The sequence below is a fragment of the Pinus tabuliformis genome, chromosome 6 (assembly GCF_031772625.1).
Source record: "Pinus tabuliformis cultivar Carrire ecotype Pingquan chromosome 6, CPIR1, whole genome shotgun sequence".
NCBI lineage: Eukaryota > Viridiplantae > Streptophyta > Pinopsida > Pinales > Pinaceae > Pinus > Pinus tabuliformis.
Genome location: NC_142292.1, coordinates 116,068,253 through 116,085,609, shown reverse-complemented (window position 1 = coordinate 116,085,609; position 17,357 = coordinate 116,068,253).

The following is a 17,357-nucleotide window of genomic DNA, read 5'->3' as shown; positions in this document are numbered from 1 at the left end:
TGGCTCTTTGCATAGTTATTTGCATCATTCATTATTATTATTTGAACCTAAGTCTCTTGATGAAGCTAGTGTGAAGGTTGTACATCTTGAAAGAAGGGGGGAGCATGGGCAAGATGACCGCCTGAAGAGGGAAGCAACACCTAAGATAAGAGAAGCAAATCCCTCTTGTACTCATTGTGAGAAAGAAGGGAATGATGAGGAGAGTCGCTAGAAACTGCATCCAGAATTGAGGCCTAAGAAGAATGACAGAAAAGAAAAGCAAAAGACAGTTGTAATTGTGCAGCAAGGCCAAGAATTTGAATCAGAGGATGATGAGAGGATCACAGTTGTGGTATTTGTAGGTGTTGGACCAATTAATTTGGGATCAGACTCATGTGATGAAATGAAGATTGCATCTCTTGGGATTGCAGTAGATGGACCTATCAACTTAGGTTCCGATTCAGGCGATGAGACAAAGATTTCAGCAGATGTTGTGCCAAAATTAAAAAGGGCACCACTTGCAGAATGGATCCAAGAACTCGAAGAGGTCAACCAAAGAATTCAAGCATATAATGTTGAGCTAAGAATACTCCTACAAGAAGTAGAGAAGGAGAAACAAAGGTTGCAACATTAGTTACAATCGAAGGAGGAGGCCTTGGAAAAGTTGCAGCATAACAAGCCTGAGTTAAAAACTGATTCGTCAATTTCATGTACTTTTTATGATGATGATTTCACTGCTTTTGAGAAACATACTATAAGAATTGGATCAAAACTGTTGAATAATATGGGGTATCAAGGGAAGGACATCAACGTTAATGGCCAAGGCATTGTGAATCCCATCAAAGTGGAGGAATTTCCTCGTTATGCAGGGCTTGGATATGTCAGAAAAGAGGTTGGGGAATGCTCCAAGACAGCTAGTGACCAACCAATGACAGATGATGGGAACACTTCATCACATTCCAGTGATAGTGAGGATTATACGCGCACTTATCATAGGCGCACCAACAATAAGCATTCCAATATGATCCAAAAAGTTTGGAGGAGAAATAATCATTGTAGTTACTGCAATGAGGATGGAAACTAGAGAGTCACGTGTTAGATACTCCATGCCCAGAACGCATTGTTAAAGAAACCAACTGGTGAAGATGTTCAACAAGAAAATCTGCCACATTCCTAGTGGTCCACTTTTTTGAGTAAGATATGGTTTTACTATATATGGTGACTTGTCATGGCCGCATTTTGTAAATCATGTGTTGCAAATAATTGTAAAAGTGATGATGTGTTTTCCAAGCTTATTAAGGAAACAATGATGTTTTTGGCCTTTTGCTGATAGTTGGGGTATTGGTTTCTATTATTATGTAAACTTGACCAAAGAGTGTGTGGTTTCTATTATTATATAAACTCTTGGGATGGGGTTGTTTGAGTCATGTGTGGTTTTGTATGTGACTGCAAAGAATGTACTAGATTTGCATGGAATGTAGATGTTGAAAGTGTGGCTTGAAAATAACACAGTGAGTGTGTAGGATGTGTGCATGCTTTTGGAGGACCAAAATCTCCTCAATGGGGAGGAGTGATCCGGGTGGCTCTAGAAATGGAAGTGACCTTGAAATAGCTCAAAAATAAAAGTCATAAGATTGAAGTAAAACCATGACCAGGTCATAGTTCTCGTCTCCTTAATTCCAACGGTGCAAACGAAACTCAAATCTGAGTTAATATGCTCAAGTTATAGCCAGTCAAAGTTCTGGTCAAACTAGGCCAGGTGACAATCACTAACAAGGGAACAATTTGGCGAAGGGATGTCACATAGAAAACATTAGTCGTAAAGGGTGAATTTGTCGCCTCCCTAATTTTTCTAGTGGCCTATAAAAATCGAATCCAAAATTTCAACGATTATGTTAAAAAACAAAAAATAAAATAATAAATTTGGGGTGGCGGGCCACCACCCCCAACAACATTGAATAAGTTTTATATTAAAAATGGGGTGGGCGGGCCACCCATCAGCAGACCCGCCTGATCCACCGTTTTACCACACTAGATATTATATTAGAGCGGAACTGATAGAGCTTGAACCCGCTCGGCCCAGTGGGCCATCCCACTAACCGGGTGGTTCAAAAACATGTTACAACAAACACTCCAAATTAAACACCGTCGAACCAGCACCAACTATCCGTCGACCATTTTAAATAATCACACCAAAACCATATGCTAAGTTCAAGCGATTTGGGAGAACCTTGGTTAATCCACTCGCTTCCATATATTTAACCCTTCACATTTTCCATTGGGAGAACCAGAGGAGAATGGAGTGGGTCCAACAAACAGAACCCTGAACGGACGAGAGGGGTAGAACCTTGAATGAGGAATTTGTGTTGATGTTGAGAAGATTCCATTGGGGTCTAGAAGTTCTAATGTCAGAACGGAACAAATTTATAGTCATTTTTACACGATTTTTCGCTAGGAATCCAACCGTACTATCTGTTTCTCTACTCGGGGTCTCCATTTTTAGGCCATCCCCAGAATTGGAGGTATAATGGTCATTTATGTAAAGTTGATAGTAATTCATTTCTTTGCTGCCACTTAATGAAAGAAGGCCTCCCCACTTCGAGCAGGACCCGGAGACGTAGCCCACATTGGGTGAAATCTGTCATTAAATCATTTGCGTGCCTTTGATCTCATGGTTGATTTACGATTTCCGCTTCTTTTCATGTGTTTAAGTTACTTGGTTACTTGCTCTTTTGTATGCAATTTTGTATGCATCCTTGAAGTTAAAAGATCTAGATCAATGAGGCCTTCCTTCATCAACTTGTAGATATTCTTCAACTCATTGTATTTCCTTTATTGGGTTTAGCGTCACCAATTCACCAATAAATACCCTGCTTGCTCCTTTGGTAATATACTTCTTCATGCATCCCTAACCTGTAATGGGGTTATAGGAGGAATAAATACTCTAGTAGTATGGACAGGGGATAATGATTGGTGGAAATAGGTTCTTCATAAAAATATATCTTAGTGGGTCAAGAGTATCTTGTATTCATCACATCCCTCACAATAGAGCCATCTCCAAAATATAGAATTTGATGTTGGATTTCATTCCTTTAATTAGGTCTAAGCTGATTTGAAATCCAGAAAATGGTAAATCAATAAATTTTTGGACTGATGGAATTATGGGAAATCCTCCTCTAAGCTCAAATCCCATATTTCATCCCCTACATAATTGGTTGATTTCCCAGTATAGAATCTCCCTGTAGGATATCTCCTCCTCGTCATTTAATAGGAATTGGTTGAGTTGTGCTTGGGGTATAATTCGAAGTCACCTTGTTAGTATTTGAAAATCTCTTGAATCCTCTCTTACTGGATGTGCTCCTTCCTACTTGTCAAATTGACTTCGGGGTTGGGCTAGTGATTTGTATTATGTTGAAAGGGATTAAACTACCAAGCCGACTGTCAATGATAAGGTGAAATCTGTGTTTTCATTGGATAGGTAGGAAAAATATGACTCTTAATACCCTGGCATCCTAGCTGAGGGTACTATCAACTTAAAGCAACTCATCTACCTTATCTAACCTCTGCTTTTTACTCTACCTGGTCTACATGGGTCTTCTTTTCATAGTTTCTTTGTTTCGGCTCTTCCTAGAGTCTGTAGGCTTCTTCTTTCTGTTAATAATTAGGTCCTTCAGCGGCATATCATCAACATTGATTACTTATTTTTCCAACTCCGGGTTACTTTTGAGTTTAATCTTATATCTCAGTTTTTTAGTTGGTCTAGTATGTTTGTTTCCCTACTTGAATACACTAGGTGAAGGCCCTCTTCTTTATTTTCTACCTCTGGTTCCTTTCCCTTCAAGTCCTCTAGTTCTTTCTCCTTATGATTTTCTGGTTCAGTTGTGTATGCAAGGTAAACTTCTGAGGGTATGGCCGAAGTATGGGAAAAGTCAATACCAAGTGCTATATTTTCAAGGGATGTAGGATCTGCTTTTTGAAGTCAACCACTCTTTATTTTATACACCTTAGGGATCTTCAGACCGGATGAGGTAGATGGAATCCCAAGCATTTCGTGACTAGTAGGGGGTTCAACGGGAGCCTAGCCTCTTGTTTTCTTCACCTTTATGGTAGTCTGTGGTCTGCCTCTTTTTCTCCTAATGGGTTGAGGTTGAAAACCTCCTCGGAAACAAAAATGATTCCATGTTCTCCCTAATTTATCAAACTAGTTTTCTATCAACAATTTAATTAATGCCTTATGGTATATGAAATTAAATGAAGGATTAACTCAGGCTCTGTATCTAGTAGCCATATGTCTTAGGCTCTCTAACAGGTAAAAGCATGGATTAATTCTGATCTATCTAGCTAGAGGAGATAGAAAATAAAAATGATACAAGTTCACTCTATTGTATCGACCTTCACAGGTAAAATATTGCTGATAGAGGAGTAGGGGGACATACCACTGGTCCTGTAGCCACTCCTTTTGAACTCCAACTCTCCAATTCTTTCCTCTATGTTCCTCTTTGAAGAAGAAAGAAACATTGATTCCTTCTAAGATGTGGATGTGAAAAATATTCTCACCATCCATTGGTAAGGCAGTAGCTTCAACGATGGTGTGCTCTGCAACTTCAAATGACAGAGCTCCCACCTCCACACAGTTCCCATCGAACCCTAGCGCAAAATACTAAGCCACCAAGTCGTGGTAGTCAGAACATTGGTAGAGAAGTCTACTCCACCTTGTCTATTGAAATAAACAGAGAATATCAGTGTAGATGTCCAGCAAATCCGACCTCTTGGGCTTGGTCCAGTCTAGCTTACCCCCTTTTCCCATTCCAATGTATGTTATCCCCGAGATTTGATCCTGAAACCCTGCAACGAAAATATCTCTCAATGGTAAGTGTGAAAAATATCAGATTAATCACCAACTAATTGCTTACATGACAGATTGAGGTGGCTTGACATAATGGTCGAGGTAAACAGGTTGGGTGGTTTAACATACGGTCGAGGTAACATAAGATAAGTGGAAGATCAAATCATTTCTTGGTTATGTTTGTGAATACTATTTGCATCATATGAAAGAATGTGTTACATGAACTTTTAACTTATTACGGCGGATAAAACATGATATAACCTTGTACTTTACCCCTTCGAAAACAATGGAGACACGTTCAAACAAAATCATTGACGCTGATGTGGTCAGAAAAATCACCACTTTTTAAATTTGAAAACTTATTTTGGCACAGGAAATTGGCCTGTCAACAAAAAATAAAAATGGTGCTACCCTCATTGTCAGCGATTTCTTTCTCAAGTCCATATCGGATTTCAAAAAATGTTGATAGCCCCGCTATCAGAAAATTTTCCCTGTTTATTACATTTTGAAATGTTGGCACTACAATTGTTAGCATTTTCTAAAAAATTTAAAATGTGAATTGTTAATTGTGATAACAAGACCTCCTCAAAAGAAACCCCTAATAAAGAAATCGAAAGAAGTAGAATTTGATCTTATAAAGAACAAGGTGCTCGAGAACATTTCTATTTTAGAGGAAAGTGTTTCAAAGAAACATGTTTTAAAGGGAAATACTTCAGAGAAGAATGAGCCTCCTAAAGAAAATGTCCCTGAACTCATTATTGAACTTGAATTATATGATGAATGGTGACTGTACAATCAACTTTCTTCAACTCTTGTCACTAGGACTCAAAATCAATCGTGCCTAAACCAATTCTTCATTTTCTCTCGACAAGTCACTGATATACAATAGATGGGAATGGATTTCTCAGTTATAACAAAGACTACTCTATCTAATCCTGATATCATTGTTTCAACTCCTATTAATATATTTGCTGATCCAGGACAAGCATCTCAACAATAGAATGAATTTCAATTTCAACTTCAACAAATGCCTCTAATTGAAGTATTTTACAACCATAAGAAACAATTTATTTTAAGGAAAGGCAAAAAGAAGAGGAATATTTCATCTGCCAATAGCCTCAACCATAGCACCAACCTTTGAAGTCATTTGGGAAAGTTCGTCTTCCACACGAGACAAATATTTTAAAGAATCAGCTCAATATGTTGGAGATTATGTTAATGCTAGCATTCATACGGCAACCAATGTCAAATAATTTATTAAAGAGAAGAAAGAGAAGAAATTCCTTTCTAGAAAAAGCATCTGAAGTTAGGAGCACAACTCAGTCAGCAGGTTTTTGAAGTGAAAGCTCAAATAGAAGTATAAATTAGGTAAAAGATGCTCAGGGTAATGACTTGATATAAAATATTAAAGTCACAGAATCAACTACCATTAACTTCATCAAGTTCAAACATGAGGCACTTAGCAATAACAAAACTCTTCAACATGTTCAATTACAGTTTTGTAAGTATTTGGGAAAATTCCAACTTATGGAGAAACAAGTTGATGCTTTGATCAATGATTTTTGTGAAATGGAAATTTTATTTGAGAATTCCAGGAAGAAATTCAAAGAAAGGTTGCAATGGCAACGAGATCTAGATTGGAATTCCTTCAATCGACCCTTTATTACTAAGATTCATAAATTATTTGTGATGCATTAATGGAAAGCTTAGTTACACGATCTCAAACCTATGGTACATGATGCAAAAAGACTTCGAGACTCACTCATTCAATCAACTATACAATCATTGAAAGAGACAAAGATGCCCATTGTATACATTAATGAGTATCTTCGTGAGGCTAACAAATTGAGGGTCAAAGTACATGAAAGCATAAATGAGGTCAGTAAAATAATTGAGCATTTCACATATGTCAACATTCAAGGGGTTTGGGAATTCTTAGTCAGACCCTTCAATGTGTATCATATTACAAGGGTTTTGAATGAATAAATTATACAAATTCTACCTATTCCAGAAGCTCGAATTGTGAGGTGTCAAGTTAGCATTCAGCCACAGTCTCCTCCTAAGCTGGATAATATTCTCAGAGTACTCAATGTAAATCCTTCAATCAGACTTCACACTCCATTTCATCAACTTAGGAATGATCACTTTTAGTCTTGTTGTTGTATAAATTTATGATTTTCTTTAAGTTTGTTTTTCTTTAGTTGAGGAAATATAGGACATATGGTTATTCCTCTTGTATTTTGAAAAACTATTTAGGCTCTTTTGAAACCCATGTTTAAGGGTTCTAAATTTTGGAAAAAAAATGCTTCATTGTAATTTTGTACAAAGATTTTTCTTTAATATAAGTTGAACCATTTGAGATTCTAGACTTATGAAGAGTAAAGGGGAAGTGGTATTTTTATCCTCTGTTTGCTTTTAACAAATATTTGGAATCATATTTTTTGTGTTTTATTACTTGTAATTGAGATTGGTTTAATGAAGTGTTATCACTTTTGATGTATTTCTTTTGCTAATTGAGAGTATAAGTACTTTCAAAATTGCATGTGAATGAGCTTATTATTAATTCAATTACCTATTTAATTAAATTAATTCTCTTTAAACTGTTTTATTAACAATGTAATTTGGAGATTTATATTTTCATGTTATTTTTTATTTTTTTTCATTGCAATATATCAATACCTGGGTTATCAATATAGTAGTTAGTTTGTATTATATTTAGAATTATATTTCTATTTGTTGTTTTACAAGATATTTCTAGACCCTTTCCATCCGTTTCCTTTCCAATCCACTTTTCCTAAGCCTCCATACATTGTAGTAGCCTTCTACGTGTAACTGAACCCAACATAAAACTAGTCAGACCACCATACCAAATGGAAAAGAGCCTAATTTGGGGCTCTAACTTGGTGGTCTCCCCAAATGTTGATGAGGTCACTATTTTGGCCATAAACATGTCCTTACCTGTGTATCCTATATTATTAAATACTTTATCCAAGTTTTTATTTTCTTCATCCAAGTGATCAACATCAGATATTCTAAGGGCTCTAACAACAACAGTATTAAGAACACCAAACTTTTGGGCATGATGGTGATAGGAGTCAACATGGAGGTAACTTTCAATATGAGTTTTCTTTCTAAAATTCTAATGCCCTAATGTATCATCTTCCTTTCTGGTAATGAGAACATCGAGGAATGGTATGCTTTTGTTTTCCTCCATTTACATAGTAAACTTAATTTCAGAAGATAGAGAGTTGAGGTGATTGAAAATATTTTCGAGGTCCATTCTACCATGTGTCCATTTTACATTTATGTCATCAACGAATCTCTTCCACCAAGTAGGTTTTAAAGGGTAGGATTCAAGGCTCTCTTCTCAAATCTATCCATGTATAAGTTCACAACAATTGGTGAGAAAGGTGATTCCATTGCATCTCCAGAGATTTGCTCATAGTATCTTCCGCGGAAAATAAATAACGTGGAACGCAACCAAATCTCAGCTAGCTATGTATTTTTTGGATCAACAACCTTTTTAATATCTTAAATGGCCTCATCTAAAGTAATTTTGGTAAATAAGGATACCACGCCGAAACTTACCAGGATGTCATTTGAATCCACACTCTTATTTTTTATAACATTAAAAAAATCATTAGAGTCTTTAATAAAATAGTCAGTGTTACCAACAAGGGGTTTAAGGATTTGGGAAGCATATTATTCATATGTTGGGGAGCCAATGGTATTGACTATTGGCCTAAGAGGAACCCCCTCTTTGTGAATCTTAGGGAGCCCATAGATCCTTGGGATAATTTCACAAGAAGTTGTTAGTCTCTTCTTTAACTTTTCATCAAGGTTAGAATCCTTAATTTCCTTCTTAACTTATTTCATGACTTTGGAGATGGAGTTGTTGCTGAGTTTTATATAGCTACCATAGTTAGGATGCTCATTCATATTACAAATTTAATATTCCTTGTCCATGACAATCATGGCTCCACTCTTGTCTACCTTTAGGACAACGATATTATCATTATTGCGAAGGTCTTTGAGAGAAATTTGTTCTTCTTTATTTAAATTAAATTTTTGGTGGTCTCGCTTTCCTCAATATGAGAGCACATTATTGCCTAATCCATTCTTTTTCCTATGAGAAAAGGTTTCTAATCCACTTCTCTATGTTACAAATGGTATTTTCTATAGTGATGCTTCTCGAGGCAATGACAAACCCCAAAACTTTACTAAGAACATTAATTGTCACCAAATTTATCTCTTGGCAATATAGATTAACAACCTTCCTCCTATGTTTAGTTCTTGGTTCAAGGTTATTCTTCACGTTACAGTGATCCAAGAAATTTTCGTGAATGTTTTCAAACAAAAATCCCCATTATACAAGACCTTTTACTCACACAAACATTTGCTTGTGAAATAATGAGCAATGTGAATTCTTAAACAACTTAAGAACCATCAACATGGAACAAGAAAAAAATAAGAAGCAATCATAAACACGCGATATGATAATGGAGTTCATCCACTATAGAATATGTCTTTGAGGCCAGTGTCAAGAGTGCGGAGGTCGCTTCATTAGTTGTTGAAGGAATATGATGAGTACATGATGCAATCTTTGTCAATACAAGTATGAACCCCATTAACTAGAGTGGCATGAATCTCTCGGGAGATGTTCTTCTATAAGAACTCTCACTCATAAAAGCTCTCCTTTAGCATGAAAAAATAACAATCTCTCACATAAAGTGGCATACAATGATCCTCCAACAAAGTGACATACATGGTTCTCATAATCAAATCATCATCTCAACAAAATCGAATGAATACATGGAAATAATGCATCTCATACCTCCAAATCTGGCAACAACCTCAAAATCAGCTACTTGGATGAAGGCATTATCTATGCCATTGTGTTCCTTGGGAAAAACCACGAAATCAGACTATAAACGCGAGCCCTTTCTGACTCGGTCAAGTCTAGGCTCCCTAGGAATCTCAAATATTCCTCAAATATTCTCTTTTGTAGGTTGATTGAAATTAGGTTGCTTATATGATGAAACTAATCACGCCATTGCTTTCCTCACGAAAAATCAAGACAAATGAGTATAAAGTTGGCCTAGTTTTGAAACTGTCAATTTCGGGCCTCCATGGAATCTTTCAGATTCCATTCAGAATCCTACATCAAGGTTCCAACTTCATGGTTCTTCCCTCAACATTCTTCTTTTGGAAAAAAATTGCTCAGATTAGAAAACCGATTATGCCATCAAACTCCTAGAAAAACTTTTGTTAGTATGAGTATAATTTTGGCATAATCATGTCTTTGTCAAAAATAAGCTCCAAGGAATTTAGAATATTCCTCGAAGATTCCTCCAATTCATGGTTCCACCTCCTCGGTCTGTGTTCCCGATCAGGGTTACACTTCTCAGGCTTCGTGTCTACTCAGTGTTGTGTTCCACATGCATTGCCCCAATTCTCCATGAGTTGAATGTTAGAAATTCAGGGTTTATATAAGTTTTTTCTCGGTGATAATTAGAATGAGTGACCCATGGGCCATTGGTAATCGTATGCTAACTTTGGTGTTGAGTTGACAGGGGTTTTGGGTTCCATACTCACCTGCGACCCTTTTTAACATATATTATTTTTGTTTCTTGGGTGGTGATACAATTTTGGGGGTTGCCCGTTGTCGAGCAGGTTCGAACCCTGCATGCCCCAATTTTTAAATGGGCATCGTTATAATATATGGTAGGGTGCGAGTCTTCCATTTTGGTGGCTCACCCAGTTTTAATACATGATGTTACATGTTGGGAAGGGGTGGTGGGGGTGGTGTCCCACCACCCTTTTATATATATATATCTATATATATATATATATATATATATATATATATATATATATATAGTTAACATAACATGAACAAAACCCTCTGACCATAATTTAAGGGTCACCAGAAAAATTAAAGAGGCAACAAATTGACCATTCCCAACATTGATAGGTAATAAACTGTCACTCAGTTAGTGGCCACCAAATTTAGTGACTCTCGCCAAATTTAGTCGGACCTCCAATTTTAGCGGACTTCCAAATTTAGTTGGTGCTTTGCTAAATTTAGCTAGTGGGCCTTAATTGACCAAAACTTTGGTTGCAAATATCTTGATCATACGAACTTAGATTTGAGTGTTATTTGCATTGTTGGAATCATGACGACGAGCTCTTCGTTTTGGTTCTAGTTTCGAAGAAATTTGATGATTTTTATTTTTGGGCCTATCTTAAGCCACCTTTGGTTTTTTAGTCTTCCTGGATCCGCCTAGATCATTCCTTCCCATTAAGGAGCTTTTGTTCCTCCAAAAGTATAAACATGATCTGTAATCTGTTGTACTCCTTCATCTACACAACAAGTTCCTTAATAGGCCACACTTCCTTTTCCTTCACCTTTGTACTTTAGAGCCATAAGTGATGAATAGAAACCTACACTCTATGAAAACCTATAGTACATCTTGCAAAATGCATGTTATTTTTACAATACCAAACATTGCCCAAGCAAACCCCATACTTTCCAAGAGTTTATAACACAATCGTTGGTTAAGTTTACATCAAAATTAGAACATAAACCAATACCCCAACTATCAACAAAAATGCCAAAAACATCATCATAATGATTTCATCAGTGATGGAAAACACTTCATCACTTTTACAATAATTTCACAACATGTGATTTATAAAATGAAGCCATGTTTAACTACTAAAAAATTCTACCATTGTTTATTGAACCGGGTTAATGGGTTCTCTTCCTGCAGTCGGCTTGCTTGTTGATTAACTTCATTGACTAGTTCCTTCATCGGTGCTTTTTCCTTCTTGAGATGATGCTTTGGATGGAGCCTCCAACATGTGGCTCTTTGATGTCCACCATTGTTGCAATGGTCACAAAAGTTATTCATCTACCATACTTTCCTTGTTGGAAATAATACTGAGAGGGGGGGGTGAATCAGTATTATCAGATCAATCAAACTTTTCAATGCTCAGAAACATATACGCTACTTCAGTTAGGTGAACCAGCGTGTACACGCTACTGTGGTTAAGTAAAACAGCGTATAAGAAGAAAACTCATAATTTAGTTAGCTTATTCTTCAGTTAAGTTCATCAGGACATTATTCACCACATTAACAGTAAGCAGGTGCAGTATAACAGAACAGATCAAAAACCACACACATGAACACCAAGATATAAGGTGGAAACCCAATGTGGGTGAAAACCACCTGCTGCAAGTTGTCTCTATCTTTCTTTAATAAGAAACTTCAGTTTACAATATTTTGTACTGGTGCAGCCTTGTACCAGTACGCAGGCTACAACCTGCAGAAGGCTACAACCTTCTCTCGTTCTCCAAACTTCCTTGGAAGGGAGCTCCAACCCCCTTTGCTCTTGTACTAGCCAAGATACTAGTACGTAGGTGCTGGCCTACAATCTTCTTTCTTTCAGGTATCACTTTTCATACATTTTCAGACTGGATATTCCTGAAGCACATCATTCAATCTGTAGAACCCAATTCATTCAACTTTCATAACAGATCCATGAAGCATAAAACAACCAATACTAGAATTATCAAACTTTGAATCACTGAACCACTGAACCCTGTCAATCACCAGATACCAGAACCCAGAGCAGTCTACAGAACTCTGCAATAACAGTCAGATCCAACTGCAAAACCCAAAAATAAGCTTTAAGAGATATACGCTACTTCAATGAGCGAAACCCGCGTGTACACGCGTTTTTACTTAAGCCAACCTGCGTACAGATCTAAAAATAGATTCTCTCAACTTGCAGCTGTACCAGACATCAGTTAGATCCAGAACATAATATTGCGACAGTATGCAGATCTAGAAATACGCATAATCAACCATATCATAATAGAGCATTTCAAACCATTAGATCCCGATTTGTCCTTAGATCTAGTCTTCCATCCGCCGATGTGATTTCTCCTTAGCTCATATCAAGCAACCCGAACCCTGCATATCAGATCTCTTTCTCTCTTAGATATTCAAGCCTTGTCCAAAGATGATATTGCCTAATGATCTTCTTCTCCTTATATAGCCTTAGGCCTTTCTCAATACCAAGAGCCAAAACCATAGTAACACAATAACATCAACTTTAAAACTAGGGATCGACACGCCCGTCGAGACATAATGGTCCGAAATCATAGGCACAACTTCCAAGGACTAACCACCATGGACCAAAGGAACCTTTCCACATACACGCGCTTTTTCTGAATCGAACTAGCGTGTACACGCGACTTGGGCTTAACGAAACGGCGTGTATGAGCTTCCTTGGCATGCTGTACTGAGATCTGTCTTCTGATTAAGTTGCCATCACCTGTACCAACCTCTGAGTGAGTTGCCATCAAGGACAACACTTAAATCATAATGCCAACAATCTCCCCCTTTGGACTTGATGGCAACCACCACACCAAGTCACTCTCCCCCTTTGACATCAAGGGCAAAGGGCTGTGCTCCCCCTGAGGACATGCTGATACCTCTGCTTGGCTGTGCTGACTCGTGCTCCCCCTGACAGTAGGCCAGATCAGCAAAAGATGTTCTTCAACAAGAACCAAGACTTATACACCATAAGGGACCGTCCTATCACCAAAAGACTCAATACATACATCCATACTCCCTACCAAGAGGGGACATATCAGAAACAACCAATTATATTACAGCATTCATCCCAGGCATAGTGGGGAAACCAACATAGGCCGTTACATGACCTTGACACCATAAAAGAAATATGACAAGAGAGATACATGACATAGAGACAACAGATCTAGACCAAGACTTAGGAAAGGCACCAGCAGCATCTGATAAACATCTTGTTAGATCAGCAACCAGGATTTCTTTCTGAGCTCCTTCTCCTGAAACCAACAACCAAAACATCTGAATGCCAACAATGCTTTATGAGACTTTTAAGCTGCTCCCCCTGAACCTGTGCCTATTGCACTCCCTGAAACTGTGCCTGAAGAATTCTGACATTCCCATTGCTGTTCAGAACTCCAGAGTTTTCCCTTGCTGTTCAGAACTTCATATACGCGATTTTTCCTGTATAAAACAGCGTATGTACGCGGATATACTTTCTGCAACAAGCGTCCAACATATACGCGACTTACCCATCATGAAACCGCGTGTATACGCGCATATCCCTTCCGTAACCTGCGTATACCAACTTTTCTGTAGAACAAACAAACTTCAACAACAGGATGAAGCATCAACTACTCCCAGCTTTTGTCTGAGATATTCAAAAGTTTCCCTGGGCAGTGGTTTTGTGAGAATATCAGCAACTTGCTCCTTAGAAGGAACATACTCCAACTTGACCTTCTGCTCAAGCACTTGTTCCCGAAGAAAATGGTACTTGATTGGTATGTGCTTGGTCTTTGAGTGCATGACTGGATTCTTTGAAATGCTGATTGCACTTGTATTATCACATAAGATAGAGACAGGTGGAGTGCAAGTGATTTGAAAGTCCTGCAAGGTCTGCATCATCCAAAGAAGTTGTGTGCAACAAGATGCTGCAGCCACATATTCTGCTTCAGCTGTAGATAAGGCAATCGAACTTTGTTTCTTGCTGAACCAAGATACTAATCTGGAACCCATGAAGAAAGCACCTCCACTTGTGCTTTTCCTATCATCCACACTTCCAGCCCAATCTGCATCTGTGTAAGCATGAAGAGTGAGATCTGTATTTCTAGGATACCATAAGCCATAGTTTTGGGTCCCTTGAAGATATTTGAAGATTCTTTTGACTGCCTGAAGATGAGTTTCCTTTGGGTTGGCTTGAAATCTTCCAACCATTCCTACTGCATGTGTAATATCTGGTCGAGTACCTGTCAAATAAAGCAAACTCCCAATCATGGATCTATAAGTGGGTTGGTGAACTGCTGCTGATTCATCATTTGCACTGAGGCTGCATCCTGTAACCATGGGTGTACATACTGGCTTTGACTCTTCCATGCCATACTTCTTCAAGATCTGCTTGAGGTATTTGGTTTGAGACAAGAAGATACCTCCTTCATTTTGTTGGATTTGCAATCCAAGAAAATATGTCAATTCTCCAAGAAGTGACATTTCGAATTCTTTCTGCATAACCAAGGCAAAGTTTTGACTCATGGTCTCTTCATTGCTGCCAAAAATAATATCATCTACATAAACAACAAGAATTAGCAATTTGTTATTTTCAACTTTTATATAGAGATTGCTATCTGCTGATCCTTTTGAAAAGCCTTGTTGGTGAAGATATTTGTCCAACCGATAGTACCAAGCCCTTGGAGCTTGTTTGAGTCCATAGAGTGCCTTTTTCAATCTACATACAAGGTTTGGGTCATTCCCAAGAATGAAACCATCTGGCTGCTCAATATATACTTCTTCTTCTAAGTCTCCATTCAGGAAGGCTGATTTCACGTCCATTTGAAATACCTTGAAATTTTGAAAGCTTGAGAGAGCAAGGAACATTCGGATGGCCTCTAGTCTTGCCACAGGAGCAAAGGTCTCTTCAAAATCTATTCCTTCTTGCTGTGCATACCCTTTACAAACAAGTCTGGCCTTGTTTCTAATTACTTCTCCATTTTCATTTAATTTATTCTTGAAGACCCATTTTGTTCCTATTACATTCTTATCTTTTGGTCTAGGAACTAATTCCCAAGTGTTGTTCTTTTCGATTTGCTCAAGTTCTTCATCCATTGCTTTGACCCAACATTCATCTTTGCATGCCTCTTTCACATTTTGTGGTTCAATGGAGGAGAGTAGTGCCAAGTAGCTTGAAGCTTCTGCAAGTGTCCTTCTTGTTTGTACTCCTGCTTCTTTCTGCCCCACAATCTGAGTTTCTGGATGATTCTTTTGGACATATCTGGATGGAGTCTTCTCTTCCGTTCTTGTCTGCTCCTCTGGTTCTTCTTGAGATTCTTCTTCTTCTTGAGGTTCTTCTTCTTCATTATTTCGCCTTTGAGAGTAACCTTCATCTTCTTCAATGTCTTCATGATGAACTTGCCTAGGAATATATCCCTTCTCATCAACCACTATATCAATACTGTCAACAATTCTGCCAAGTCTTTTATTGTAGCACTTGTATGCTTTGCTATGTGGAGAATAACCAAGAAGAATGCCCTCATCTGCTCTAGGTTCAAGTTTGCCAAGTTGCTCATCAGTATTCTTGATATAACATTTGCTCCCAAAGATTTTGAAGTGCTTCACGGAAGGAGTTTTACCACTCCAAAGCTCATGAGGTGTTTGAGTGCTGTTTACTCGGACATTTGTTTTGTTAAGAATAATAACAGCAGCATGTGCAGCTTCACCCTAGAAGGTTGCAGGAGTACCTGATTCATCGAGCATAGCACGAGCCATTTGTTGAATAGTTCTGTTCATTCTTTCCACAACCCCATTTTGCTGAGGAGTTCTAGCTGTAGAGAATTCTCTTCTTATCCCATGTTCATCGCAGAAATCGAAAAATTCATTTGATGTGAACTCCCCACCTCTGTCAGATCTGAGGCACTTAATTTTGTGTCCTGATTCATTTTCAGCCAATGCTTTGAAGGATTTGAATTTTTCGAATGCTTCATCTTTGTGCTTCATAAGCCCTAACCAAACAAACCTTGAGAAATCATCAATGAATAATATCAGATATTCTTCTCCTCGAGGTGTCCTTTTCCTAAATGGACCACATACATCTGTATGGACTAGCTCAAGAGGCAAGCTAGCTGATCCTTCCTTCTCTGGAAAGTTAGTTCTGGTTTGCTTTCCAAACTGACAAGATTTGCATATGGTGTTGTCTGGAATTTTGATATCTGGAAGATCGCGAACTGCCTGATATTTGCATGATTTCCTTATTTGTGAGAAACTTAGATGTCCCAACCTTCGATGCCATAACCAGTGCTCTTCATCCTTGCTAAGATAGCATTGTTGTTGTCCTTCTTCAAATATGTACAGATTATTTGGAGTTCTTTTGCCCTTGAGAACTGTTTTTCCTGTATCAAGATCACGAACAAGACATCCATTCGATCTAAAAATAACCTCGGTTTTTTGATCACACATCTGGCTGACACTTAGAAGATTATGCTTCAATCCATCAACATATAAAACATTTCCAGCCTTGACCTTTTCTTTCAAAGGAGCAATACCTTTTCCTTTTATAGTTGCAGGAGTATCATTTCCAAAAGAAACTTTCTTTCCCTTTTCTAAAGTAGAATAAGATTCAAGTTTTTCTTTATCACCTGTCATATGTTTCGAACATCCACTGTCAATGTACCATAGATTTTCCTGTCCTTCTGCATAAAATGCTATCCCACATCTTTCTGTTTGAGGTTCCTTTATTCTCCATGTTTTGGTGCTTGTGGCTTGTTCCTTTTTCTCCTGAAACCTGCTCCTGCATTCAGAGTCTTTATGACCAAAATTATTGCAAATAGAACATTCAACTTCATTTTCAAGAACCGAAAAGTTGTTATAGGTCCTTTTTGTAATCCCTGTCATACTTCTTTGTTTTTGAGCTTCCCTAGTCATGATTGTTTTATATGCAACACATT